We start from the raw sequence: 14905 nt of genomic DNA, 5'->3' as shown, positions 1-14905 counted from the left end.
ACTCCAAGTAATGTGCAATAAGCTCCAGAAGTGAGATGGGAAAATGTGACTGTCTGCAATGTTATCTACACCATGTTATACAGTGAACAACTGCATTTTATGTTGCGTATTAGTGATAAGAAACTCTTAGGAAACTCTTAAATGTTCTTAAATCTCAATTTAGCCAGTTGAAATAAAATACAACCAAGGCTGGACAAATCTAATATCTGTTTGTTTGGTTTATTTTTGGCATACTAGAATTTCTTCTGACCCCTCACATTACTTACAAAGTTATTACTTCTGCTCACGAAAACCGGATCATTACTACACGGACTAGCTGTAGCTGGCCATACAATTGGCTTCAGGGGAAATGAATGGTCATCCATGTAATGCCTCATTCACATGTCAGTGTTTTGGTCAGTGATTTTAAGCCAAAACCAGGTGCGGGTCTGAATACAGAACAGGAGCAGATCTTTCCCTAATACCTTATGTCTGTGGAGGCTCCAATCCTGGTTTTGGCTCTCAAAAAAAACAAAAAAAAAAAAAACGCTTGTTTGATTTGAGCCTAATAAATTGACAGGTTTGGTCTCCTAGAGCAATAGGTACTCTTTATTAGTGGACATGGTGCCCAAATCCATTCCAGTAAAATGTGCGCTTCTAAAGCCAAATAGCGCCCCTTGCCTTCTGCTTATGTGAACACACAGCAGGTTACGACCACATATTGGGTATTACAGTACTGTGGAGAAATTGCATAACAATTTTTGGGGTTTCTTTTCTCCTGTTAACCCTTAAAACTTTGATCTAAATGTACATATTAACATTTAATTTTTTTTATATACATGCCCAAATTGTAATAAATTCGATGAATAACCTGAAGTGTCAAAAGTTTTCACTGCAACCCTAATTCTGTGAGAGGTATGCTTTCCAAAATGGGTCTTTTTGGAGTTTTAGCACCTGAAAATGTGAAATGGCATCCCTGTGCTTGGAAGCTGCAAGGAGGCCGTGCCACTCATGGGAGCACTGTAGTCTCCTCAGACAGCATTCCAAAGTTATTACCACATAAAGTGAGACGTCAGATTTAAATAATAAGCTGCATCCTGATGACTTCATCTTTAAGGGGTTAACTAAATTCGCAATCCCATACTTTCCAACTTTTAAAATGAAATATTAGATTTGACCACTAGATGGGGATGTATCCGCTTGAGGTTCCATAAAGTCTTCCGAACATGTAACAGTATGTGCTCATAGAAAATTATTTCCACATCATTAAAGATTTACAATTCTATCTTAGACTAGCAGAAGGACCCGGCTTCGCTCGGGTATATTTCATCTATTTCATTTAATGTTTGTGTGTGTTGTTAAAAGATATTGACAGTATCCACTATAATAATGTCTACATTCCCACCGCCCCTTTAACAGTGACCTCCACAGTACCCTGTCTCATTAACATTTATTTCCACAATAACCCACCCCTTTAACAGTAACCTCCACAGAGCTCCATTCCCTTAAAATGTGACCTCCAGAACACCCTCCCCCCTTAACAGTGACCTCTACAGCATCCGACCATTAACACTGACCTCCATAGCGGACTGTCCCCTTAACTGTGACCTCCACCGTTCCCTTCCCCTTAACAGACCCACCCATTAACACTGACCTCCACAGCATCCGACCCCTTAACAGTGATCTCTACAGCACCCCGCCCCCCTTAACACTGAACTCGATAGCGGACCGTCCCCTTAACTGTAACTGATTTCCACAATAACCCACCCCCTTAACAGTAACCTCCACAGAGCACCATTCCCTTAAAATGTGACCTCCACAACACACTGCCCCCTAACAGTAACCTCTACAGGACCCCACCCATTAACACCCACCTCTATAGTGGACTGTGACCTCCACCGTTCCCTGCCCCCTTAACAGAACTCCACAGCACCCGCCCCTTTAACAGTGACCAACACAGCATCCCACCCCTTTAACAGTGACCTCCACAGTACCCCATCTCCTTAACAGTAATTTCCACAACACCCCATCCCCTTAACAGAGGCCTCTACAGCAATCTGTCCCGTAACACTGACCTCCATAGCAGACCATCGCCTTAACTGTGACCAGCACAGCAGCCTGCCCCTAGGTTGGCCAGAGGTCCGGTTTTAGGCCAGACAGTTTGGCGCAGGGCCTGGATGGACACCGGGATGTCCTTTTGAACAGCTCACTTTCAGACAGCAGCACTGTGCTGTCTGAGCGTGAGCTGCAGGGAGAAAGTTACCCTCCCTCCCACCCTTGCAGCTGACAGTTTATTTTTCCGTTCATTTTTTCAATCCCCCTTGGCTGCGGAGTGGGAGGGGGCGGGACCTGGGGGCGGGGTTTTTATGTCCATCTTTTGAGGGTGTCCTGAATGGCCACCCTACCTGCCCCCTGAACTGTGACCTCCACAGCACTCCGCTCCCTTAACAGTGTCATCCACAGTGCCCTGCCCCTTTAAAGCTGACCTACAGCAGTGAAGAAAAATGGCTGGGTTGTTATGGAAACCTGGTGTAAAACTATGTGTTTGTTAAGACTAAGGGCCTGCGAGCTTCTATTGGCTGATAAGGGTCATGTGACCAGGCTTCTATTGGCTAATGCATTTTTGGGAATATCTCAGGAACAGTACATGCTAGAGAGCTGAGACCCGGTCTAAAAATTTCCCAGTCACCTGATGTACCTGTGTGCAGAGGTTGCAATAACGCCTGTACAAGTGTCTATGACGCTTGTTCAGGCGATTTTACTCCCTGGAAAAAGTCTAAGGTGTACCAATATACCTTAGACTTTTCCCCCACATTCATGAGCGCTGTGAACGGCACAGGCAGCGCAGTGATGCTGCCTGTGCATGAAATAACCAGTCACAAAGCTCCTTACAGCAAGGAGCTTTGTTATTGGTTGGGTATTGGTTCGCCAGAGCGATACAGGTTGGGTCAGGAAGGGGGAGCTGGAAGGAGGAGGGGCAGGCTCCCGGGGGTGGCTGTAGTAAGGGCGCGCTGCCCAGGGGCCCTGGCAAACATGACAGGGCCGCTGAAGAGCTAAGGAGCCGTTGACTCGTGACTGAGAGAAGAGCTGCCCCTGGGCCTTTATATATTATATATCCTAGAAAGTAAAACAATGTGATTCATTACTCAATATCTGACAAAAAAAAAGCATATAATAGCTATATCAGCAACATACAAATGTCACTCCTGTGTTTTCTTGTAGTAAGGTGACCCTTCAGCCCAGTCCGATCATGTTTTCATTAAGAATATCTATGTACTTTGCTCCATTCAACGTTTTTAACCTCGACCAGGCTTTCAGTCCCAGCCTCTGGAAAAACACCAACACCGCATGATGCTGCCCGCACCATGCTTCACTTTATGCAGGGGTGGATTAAGTGCATGATAGGCCCGGGGCTGTCTACCAAACTTGGGCCCCCCTCCTCCTCCATTTTAGTTTTTTTTTTTTTGTATGAAGAGGCTGCGGTGCTTCATGGGCGCCACAGTCTCTTCTTAGGCCATATGAGATCTTCAGACTAAAAAAAAATACCCCAAATTGGGTCCTAAACTGAAAAATTTGGCCACCAAATTTAAAATACATATAATTGTAATAAAAAAGACATGGAGGAGAATACAGCACCACATACCTCTTACATCCAGGGACATCTCCTGTCATGTAGACCTTCTCTTTCCTCTTCTCCTCCATTTGACCCAGACCATCATGGCAAATTCTTTCAGCCACATCTCGTCTCTACAATTTGTAACACAGACACGTTAGATTTCTAAATTTTTCCATCAACCTCCTCATCCTGGTGTCCCCACAGCGTCATCCTGCCACCCCCAATACTGTGCCCGTTGTGCTTCCCAATGCCCCAGGAACTATACTGCTGAAAAAATAGTGACCCTAATAGACATAATTGGAGTCCTTTATCAAACTGGTGTAAAGTAGAACTGGATTTCCAAAAGAGCTGTCAAATATGAAAGGTGGAATCTGATTGGCTGCTATGGGCAACTAAGCCAGTTCTACTTTACACCAGTTTGATAAATTACCCCAAATGTCCCTATAGTGTCCACAGCAGCTATAATGTCCCTTAGAGTGCCCCCAGTAATAATAACACCCTCTATTGTTCTTCAGGCAATAATCCCTGTATAGTGTCCCCAGAAATAATAGAATTGCCCCTACAGTGCCTCCCCAATAGCAACACCCCCATATAGTAATTTCCACCACACTGCCCCCCCATAGTAATTTGCCCCCACACAGTAATTTCCCCCAAACTGCCCCCATATAGTAGTTTGCCCCCACACAGTAATTTCCACCACACTGCCCCCACATAGTAATTTGCCCACACTGCCCCCACACAATAGTTTTCCCCACATAGTAATTTGCCCCCACATAGCAATTTCCCCACACTGTCCCCACATAGAAATTACCCCACACTGTCCCCACATGGCAATTTCCCCCACACTGCCCCCACATAGTAATTTGCCCCCACACTGCCCCATATAGTAATTTGTCCCCACACTGCCCCCACATAGTAATTTGCCCCCACACTGCCCCATATAGTAATTTGCCCCCACACTGCCCCATATAGTAATTTGTCCCCACACTGCCCCATATAGTAATTTGTCCCCACACTGCCCCCACATAGTAATTTGTCCCCACATAGCAATTTCCCCACACACAATAGTTTCCCCCACACTGCCCCCATATAGAAATTTGCCCCCACATAGCAATTTGCCCCCACACAGCCCCCACATAGCAATTTGCCCCCACACAGCCCCCACATAGCAATTTGCCCCCACACAGCCCCCACATAGCAATTTGCCCCCACACTGCCCTCACATAGCAATTTGCCCCCACATTGCCCTCACATTGCAATTTGCCCCCACACTGCCCCCACATAGTAATTAGCCCCCACATAGTATTCCCTCCCATAATAATTTGCCCCCACATAGTATTCCCTCCCATAATAATTTGACCCCATACAGCCCCCACATTCCCCCCCCATGTACTCTATTTAACTTCCCTAATATGTCCTCCTGTGTGCCCCCCCCCCCCCCCCAAAGTAGGCACATGAAATAAAAAAATAAATAAATGAACAAAAAAATGAAAAGATAAATACTCACCTACTGTATGTCCAGGGCCAGGCGCTTGCTCACAGAGTCAGGCGCGTCACAGTGCTGCGTCCCGGCACAGGCGCGCGATGACGTCATCACGCACGCCTGCGCCAGGATTTCTCTACCGCATAGGCCTCAGGCCTTCAAGGCCTGAAGCCTATGGCGGTGATCACGGACGGGACAGGGAGCTATGCGCTCCCGTGCCCCGCAGCAGTATGTGGGCGTTCGGGTCAGCGTTGGGCCCCCCAGGGGTGCTGGGCCCGGGGCTGCCGACCCGAAAGTCCCTATTGTAATCCGCCACTGACTTTATGGATATATTGGGCAGGTAATGAGCAGTTCTTGCTTTTTCCCCAGACATGACTCTTAGAATTAAGTCCAAAAAGTTCAGTCTTGGTTTCATCAAACTAAAGAATCTTGTTTCTCTCTGAAAGTCCTTTTAGGTGCTTTTTAGCAGATTTTCATGTGTCTTTTACTGGCTCTTTGTTTCTGGCCACTCTGCCTTAAAGCCCAAATCGATGGAGTGTTGCAGTGGTGGTTGACCTTCTCAAAGTTTCTCCCATCTGAACGCAGCATCCTGGTAGCTCAGCCAGAGTGACCATTGGCCTTTTGGTTGCCTCTCTTGCCAGGGCCCTTTTCCCTGATTACTTAGTTTGGTGGGATGGCCAGCTCCAGGAAGAGTCCTGGTTTTTCCAAGCTTCTTCCATTTAATAATTATGGATGCCACTGTGCTCTTGGTAACATTCAGTGCAGCAGAATTTTTTGTCTGTGCCTCCTCAAGATCATGTCCCTGATATCTAGGGGGAGTGTATTCCTCCTCCTGGCTTGGTTTTTGCTCTGATATGCATTGTCAGCTGTGAGACCTTATATAGACAGTGGTGTGTCTTTCCAAATCATGTCCAGTTAACTGAATTTATCACAGGTGGACTCCAATCAAGGTGTAAAACATCTCAAAGATGATCAAAAGAAATGGAAGGCCGACAGAGCTAAATTTTAATTTCATAGTAAAGGGACTGAATACAGTACTTACAGTATCTCACAAAAGTGAGTATACCTCTCACATTTTTGTAAATATTTTATTATATCTTTTCATGGGACAACAGTGAAGATATGACATTTTGATACAATGTAAATGAGTTAGTGTACAGCTTGTAAATTTGGTGTGCCCTCAAAATAACAATACATAGCCGTTAATGTCTAAACCGCTGGCAACAAAAGTGAGTACACCCCTAAGTGAAAATGGCCAAATTGTGCCCAATTAGCCATTTTCCCTCCCTAGTGTCATGTGACTCGTTAGTGTTACAAGGTCTCCGGTGTGAATGGGGAGCAGGTGTGTTAACTTTAATGTTATCATTCTCACACTCTCATACTGGTCACTGGTAGTTCAACATGGCACCTCATTGCAAAGAACTGAAAAAAAGAATTGTTGCTTAAAGATGGCCTAGGCTATAAGAAGATTGCCAACACCCTGAAACTGAGCTGCAGCACAGTGGCCAAGACCATACATCCGTTTAACAGGTTCCACTCAGAACAGGCAACGGTCATGGTCGACCAAAGAAGTTGAGTGCATGTGCTCAGTGTCATATCCAGAGGTTGTTTTTTAAAAATAGAAGTATGAGTACTGCCAGCATTGCTGCAGAGGTTAAAGTGGTGGGGGGGTCAGCCTATCAGTGCTCAAACCATACGCCGCACACTGCATCAAATTGGTCTACATGGCTGTCATCCCAGAAGGAAGCCTCTTCTAACAGCCGGTTCAGACCTGAGCGTTTTCAATCGCGTTCCTACGTGCTGTAAAACGCTCAACAAGGAGCAACCAATGCCTCCCTATCGGCATGGTTCTCACCTGGGCGTTTTACAGCGCATACAATCGCGCTGTAAAACGCCCGACACCCGAAGAAGTTCAGGAGCTTCTTTGGGGCGTAGTGTCGTGCGTTCCCGTACATAGACTTCCGGGAACGTGCAATAATGGGCGTTTGCTTCTGTCCGACGCGCGATTGTAAACGCCCGTACAATCGCGCGTACGTTCAGTACGCTCAGGTCTGAACCCGCCGTTAAGATGATGTACAAGAAAGCCTGCAATCAGTTTATCGAAGACAAGCAGACTAAGGACATGGATTACTGGAATGTCCTATGGTCTGATGAGACCAAGATAAACTTATTTGGTTCAGATGGTGTCAAGCGTGTTTGGCGGCAACCAGGTGAGGAGTACAAAGACAAGTGTGTCTTGCCTACAGTCAAGCAAGGTGGTGGGAGTGTCATGGTTTGGGGATGCATGAGTGCTGCTGGCTGTGGGGAGCTACAGTTCATTGAGGGAACCATGAATGCCAACATGTACAGTACTGTGACATACTGAAGCAGAGCATGACCCCCCCCTTTAGAAACTGGGCCGCAGGGCAGTATTCCAACATGATAACAACCCCCAAACACACCTTCAAGACGGCCACTGACTTGGTAAATAAACTGAGGGTAAAGCTGCTGGACTGGCCAAGTATGTCTCCAGACCTATACCTTATTGAGCATCTGTGGGGCATCCTCAAACAGAAGGCGGAGGAGCGCAAGGTTTCTAACATCCGCCAGCTCTGTGATGTCATGGAGGAGTGGAAGAGGATTCCAGTGGCAGCCTGTGAAGCTGTAGTGAACTCCATGCCCAAGAGAGTTAGGGCTCATGCACACGACCTTATGTATTTTGCGGTCTGCAAAAAATGGATCCGCAAAAATACAGATGACATCCGTGTACATTCCGTATTTTGCGGAACGGAACAGCTGGCCCTTCATAGAACTGTACTATCCTTGTCCTTAATGCGGACAATAATAGGACATGTTCTATTTTTTTACGGAACGGACATACGGAAATGAAAAGCACACGGAGTAACTTCAGTTTTTTTTGCGGACTCATTGAAGTGAATAGTTCCGCATACGGTCCACAAAAAAAAACGGAACGGACAGGGAAAGAAAAATACGTTCGTGTGCATGAGCCCTTAAGGCAGTGCTAGAAAATAATGCAAAATTTTGACACTTTGGGCACAATTTGGCTATTTTCACTTAGGGGTGTACTCATTTTTGATGCCAACAGTTAGACATTAATCGCTGGGTGTTGAGTTATTTTGAGTGCACACCAAATGTACACTGTTATACAAGCTGTACACTGACTGCATCAAAGTGTCATATCTTCAGTGTTGTCCCATGAAAAGGTATAATATAATATTAGCAAAAATGTGAGGGGTCTACTCACTTTTGTGAGATACTTGTATGTCCATGGCAAATTTTAGTTTTTCTTTTTTAATAAATTTGCAAAATTTTCGGAAACTCTCTTTTCAGTTTCTCATTATGGGGTAGAGAGATGATGAAATATATAAAATGCCTGTGGCAAAATGTGTACTCATTTGTGACATGCTAGGCACAACATTCAAAATGTCATTTTTCAGTATTTTTTTGTTTGTGCCTTCTGTGGTCCTAGTTTTAGAAATGTTTCTCAAGTGTCTCATCTTTGGGTCAACACCTATACTAGCTCCAAGGTGGTCTAAAAAGTGATTTAAAAATCTGTTAATAGATATCCCTGTGACATATTGTGTCCGATAAGCTCTACAGACTAACATACAAAAATAATTTCAAAATCTTGGTGGCATTTAACAACATAAACACTATTTACCTTTCGTTCATAGTTTATGACATGTTTAACCCCTTCAGGGTCAAGCCGTTTTTCACCTTAAAGAGCTTCTGTAATCAGGAACATTGGTATTAAACTGGCTGACTTTTGACGTGCTAATGTCAGCTAAGGCTAACAGTCTTTTTCCCTTCTTTCTATGAGGCTCCATTTTTGTGAAAACGTTTATTTTATGCAAATTAGCCTCTAGGAGCAATGGGGGTGTTGCCCCTACTCCTAGAGGCTCTGTTCTCCCTCCTCTGGCTGCACCCTCATCATACTGATTGACAGGGCCAGGCAGGATGATGTGAACACTCAATCAGCATGATGACAGTTGCCTATGAGAACCAGCATGGAGGCTTCCATAGCTGCCAGCCCCTGAGGGCTGTGTAAAGCATCGGGATGCCTTAGCAACCATCGGTACCCTCCAGCCCAGTGCAGGGAGCCAAAAGGCTGTCCAAGTATGCCACCACTTGCTGATTCAGGTTCTGCTCCAGGTCTAGCTGCTGCTGGTGAGTAGTTTCTTCACTAGGTGGGTGAAAAAAGCTGCTCATCTGTGACTCTAGCTGCTGATGATTGAGCTGGTACTGCTCCTACCCCCCACCCCGCCACAGCAGCCATGGCAGTGTAATGAGAGCACAGAGGGCCCCCCGGTCAGACCTGCAAGAGGATGGAAGATGGTGCAGATAGGCAGTGGCCAACTGACTACATAGGATGTCTTTTTTACACCCTCTCAGCGGGTGTAAAAAAGGTCCCCATTTTGGACCGGTAGCGAAGGTCCAACAAGGTGGAGTGCCAGAAGTCATCCCTCTGCCGAATGGTGACAATTCGGCTGTCACCACCCAAGCAAGTGAGCATACAGCGGGCCATTTGTGCAAGTGACTTGGAGGGACTCCCTGCCACCATCTCCACTGCATACTGCCACGGTGTGCCTGGGTCATCTGTCTCGTCTTCCTCATCTCCCTCTTGCTCCTCCGGCTGCTCCTGCTCCTCCTCTCCTGTCAGCTATGTAGAAAAACCACCCATTTCGCTACACATTGTTTGTGCTTCAATCTCCTCCTCCTCCTCTTCCAGTTCAGCTCCCACAGGGCTCATGTGGCCGTGAGATGTAGGCGCCATGTCTCCAGTCCCCTGACCAGCCAGATTTACCAGCATCTGTTTCAGGATATGAAGCAGTGGAATTACGTTGTTGATCCCGTAGTCCTGGTGACTGACAGATAATGTGGCATCCTCAAAGGGCCTGAGCAAACGGCAGGTGTCACACATGAGCTGCCACTGGCTGACATTGAAGTTACACAGGACAGTACTCCTGTCCGCTTGGATCATCAATAAATCGTTTATGACCTTTCTCTGTTCGTATAGTCGGTCCAACATATGGAAGGCGGAATTCCAATGGATGGAAACATCGCATATCAGCCTATGTAGGTGGATGCCCTTTTGCCACTGCAGCTTAAGGAGGGTGGCTTCGCAGTGTACGAGTGTCTGAAGGGCATGCAAAGCTTTCTGGCCATTTTTAGGATGTCTTGCAGATAGCTGGAAGACTTCAGGAACCGCTTGACAACCAGATTGAACACGTGCGTCATGCAGGGCGCATGGCTCATCCCTCCTTGATGCAGTGCCGACACCATGTTCTTCCTGTTGTCAGTCACCATCGTTCTGATTTTGAGTTGTCACAGAGAAAGCCAGGATTCAATTTCTTGATGAAGGACACGGAGCAGTTCCTTACCTGTGTGACTCAGGCAAACGAGGTGTAGAACAGTGTGACACTGCCGTGCCCTGCACATGTGGTATGCTGAGGGGAGCACTGTGAATTGTCCCTGCAGTGGAGGCTGAGGACAGGATGGTGAATGAGGAGGCAGAGGCAGACACTGTCGCAGGACCAACGGCGTGAGAACATGGAGGCGGAATCGGCGTCATCTGGCCCAGTTGCTGGTGTGGCTGGGCAAGAACCACATTCACCCAGTGGGCCGTAAAGGACATGTATTGTCCCTGACCGTAGTTAGAGCTCCACACGTCGGCGCTGCCGTGCACCTTGGGAGACACTGACAGGCTCAAGGACTGGCCCACCTTCTGTTCTACATATTTGTGCAGGGCTGGTACTGCCTTTTTCGCAAAGAAATGACGGCTTGGGACTCTCCACCTTGGCTTGGCACAAGACATCAGTTCTCTGAAAGGTGCAGAGTCCACCACTTGGAAAGGGAGGGACTGCAGCACCAGCAACTTGGCTAGGAGCACGTTCAGCTTCTGCTCCATAGGATGACCACACGCGTATTGCTGTCTCTTGGAAATCGCTTCGGTGATCGACTGCTGACGAAATGAGTGATGAGAAGTAGGAGGACAAGGCGAAGGAGCATCAGGACCAGTAGATGATGGAAAAGACAGACCGCTCCCTTCGGCTGAGGTGGTGGAGCCATGACTTCCTGAAATTGGGTGCGTGCCACTGGGTGATGCAGAGGTTGCTGCGGCAGGCTGGGCCACCACATCGGAGCCACGGCTCTCCCAGGCCCCTTTATGATGACTCTGCATATGTTGACGCAGGGCCGTGGTGCCAACATTGGCACCCTGGCCATGCTTCACCTTCTTCCCACAGATGGCGGCTTAACAAAAAACTGCCACATCGCAGAGTAGGTGATTTCACCCCCAACACTCTGCACTGACTGACTGCTACCACCGCTGCCTCCGTGAACCCCTGCACCACTACTTTCCGGTCAGGTAGGTTCCTGCGAAGCGGGAGGTTTACCCTGGGCACATTTGGCTCCCGACCTCCCACTGCTGCCACCCTGCTGACTCCCGGCCACGCTACCGACTTTATGGCTCTGCCGTTGCCTCACGCGCAAGCTGCCACCCTCTTCTCCCGATGATGATGAAGCTCCTTCATCACCCGGCTCCCAATTACGATCAGCTACATCATCATCGAGTAATGTCTGCACGCCACTGATGTCCTCCTCAATGGTCTTTGAGCCTGGAGCCTGCCGCTCGCAACACCAGCTCCCACGCCACTTTCCTCATCACTACTTGCCAGCCTAACGGAGGAAGCGGCGGATGTCTCCTCCAGATCTTGGCTGGGCAGTAGCTGCTGACTGTCCTCTAGTAGCTCGCCCTCACTGTATAGTGGAGTTGAGCCCACAGCATATAATACTTGTCTGGCTGAGGGAACAGAAATAGACAGAGGCAGGGTTGAGGACAGGTGAGGGCACAGGACCTGCTTCTAGGCCATGCCAACTAAGGGTTGAGTCTGACAAACCCACCGACTCTTGGCTGGGGGTGTCTGATGACACTTGGGATGAAGTGGATGACCGAGTCAACCATTCAAGCACCTCTGGGTTGCTGGTCAAGACATGACCGCTTGACACCTGGAGTTCAGGATTCTCGAAGTGACCCCTGCTGCCACGCCCCTTTACTCTGCTGCGACCTGTGCCTGCGCCAGAAACATTTAGAACTCTGCCCCTCCCCTGTGCAGGGCCTGTCACTTCTCTGTCTGACATACTGTTAGATCAAATAAATAATTAAAAAGGAAATTAATAAACCCCAAGCATTTTTTATCCACTAATACACCACAAAAAAGGCTTTAGAACATATAACTGCACAGCTGAACGGCAAATAAGCCCTTTTTTTTTCACTAATACACCACAAAAAAGGCTTCAGAACATATGACTGCACTGCTGAACCGCTAATAATACTTTTTTTTTTTCACTAATACACCCCAAAAAAGACTGTAATTTTGTCACTTCACCGCACAACAGCAAATAAGCCCAGAACACTCGCTGTCTTGTATAACAGAATACGGAGCAGGACCCTCCGTAAACTCAAAACACGAATACAAGAGCACATTGGCAATATCAAAAAATGATTGGAAAATCATAGTGTCCCGCTCCATTTTAAAACCTCATAATAAAACCCCAATAGGTTTGAAATTTATGGGATTAGAAAAAGTCAGTTTGAACTGGCGGGGCGGGGCGGGCCAGGGGGGAGAGGGGGGGGGGGTCGATCCGGTATCTGAGATAAATCATAAAGAAGTAGAGTGGATATTTAAAATGGACACTTTGAAACCGGGCGGGCTGAATATCGATTTCGATCTTAAGCCCTGCTTGGTTGAATATGCAAAGCTTGTGGACCGTTTCCTGTATATTCACTTTGTCAAAAATGGATTTGATAGGTATTCGATCTAATATGTATTAACAAAACAGAAGAATCAATGTGACATTTTGATTAAGTGGACAGGTGTAGGATTCAATTGGATGAAAATCGACACGTGATCGGATTGTGTGGACAGGTGACCTTCGTATGAATGAAAAGAGGTGTTCACCTCGGTATCATGTGACTAGATTAACAGGAGTTGTAGAATTTCATTGGATGAAGGTGACCATGTGATCGGAGGAAGCGTCATGTGACCACTTTATCAATGGAAAGGGTGGTTATTTGGAATGAAAAGGAGGATTGAGTTAATTTTTGGCGATTTTATTTCATTTTATCTTCGAGAGATTATATATGTTGTTTTTATCGAATTATGTATCGTATGTTATTGCTGGAAAAGATTATGACTGTTTTAAGAATAAGTTGTAACCTCGAGAAAAAGGGTGTGTGCTTTATGCACTGCCCTTAAATACCACACCTGAAAGGGGTGGTATTATCGCCCCTGACGAAGCTGACTGGCGAAACCTAGGTCGGGTGCTACATGAGGAACATCTATATGTTTTATGCTTTTTATCATTCACGATTTTGTGAGTATAATAAATATCCTTGGGAAATATATCCTTGTGGAACTTCACTATTGTGCGCCATATTTTCATTACATCGGTTTTGGATGTCCTTTGGTGCATCGACCCCTGAATTTATTGTGTGGCTGCATTGTGAGAAGCTTGAAAATCAGACCACCATTACTTATTTGCTTGAACTTTATGTGAACTCCCACGTCATGCGGTGGATCTGCAGCGCCGATAAGTACCCTACAACGTTTTGAGAGACTAATTATTTTTCTTATTTTAAGTTTTAAATACTGCAATTATATTCTGGGTTTAAAAAAACACCCATTTTGTGCAAGAAACTACATTTGGGGGCCTTTCCTGCATTTGAGACAGTCGAATACAAGCTTTAAATACTGCAGTTATGTTCTGGGTTTAAAAAACACCCATTTTGTGCAAGACCCTACATCTGTGGCCTTTGCAGCATTTGTGACAGTCAAATACAAGCTTTAAATAGTGCAATTATATTCTGGGTTTAAAAAAACACCCATTTTGTGCAAAACCCTACATCTGGGGCCTTTGCTGCATTTGTCACAGTCAAATACAAGCTTAAAATCCTGCAGTTATATTCTGGGTTTAAAAAAACACCCATTTTGTGCAAGACCCTACATCTAGGGCCTTTGCTGCTTTTGTCACAGTCAAATACAAGCTTAAAATCCTGCAGTTATATTCTGGGTTTAAAAAAACACCCATTTTGTGCAAGACCCTACATCTGGGGCCTTTGCTGCATTTATCACAGTCAAATACAATCTTTAAATACTGCAATTATATTCTGGGTTTTAAAAAACACCCATTTTGTGCAAGACCCTACATTTGGGGCCTTTGCTGCATTTCTGACAGTCCAGTACAAGCTTTAAATACTGCAGTTATATTCTGGGTTTAAAAAAAAATAACATTTTGTGCAAGACCCTACATCTGGGGCCTTTGCTGCATTTGTCACAGTCAAATACACGCTTTAAATACTGCAATTATAGTCTGGGTTTAAAAAAAACACCCATTTTGTGCAAGACCCTACATCTGGGGCCTTTGCTGCATTTGTCACAGTCAAATACAAGCTTTAAATACTGCAATTATATTCTGGGTTTAAAAAAACACCCATTTTGTGCAAGACCCTACATCTAAGGCCTTTGCTGCATTTGTCACAGTCAAATACAAGCTTTGAATACTGCAGTTATATTCTGGGTTTAAAAAAAACACCCAGTTTGTGCAAGACACTACATTTTCGGCCTTTGCTGCATTTCTGACAGTCCAATACAACCAGTCAATACTGCAGTTACATTGTTGGTTGACAAATTAGCATTTTTTGTGACCGCGTCAAATAAGGGACGTGGCTCTGGTCGTGGTGCTGCTGATGGAGCTCCTGTTGCAGGGAGAGGACATGGTCGATCTACACGCACAAGTGAAACACTTTCATCAGGTGCGAGTAGGCG

This window comes from Bufo bufo, chromosome 1 (genome assembly GCF_905171765.1).
Source record: "Bufo bufo chromosome 1, aBufBuf1.1, whole genome shotgun sequence".
In the NCBI taxonomy this organism is placed as follows: Eukaryota; Metazoa; Chordata; class Amphibia; order Anura; family Bufonidae; genus Bufo; species Bufo bufo.
This window is presented reverse-complemented; position numbering follows the sequence as displayed.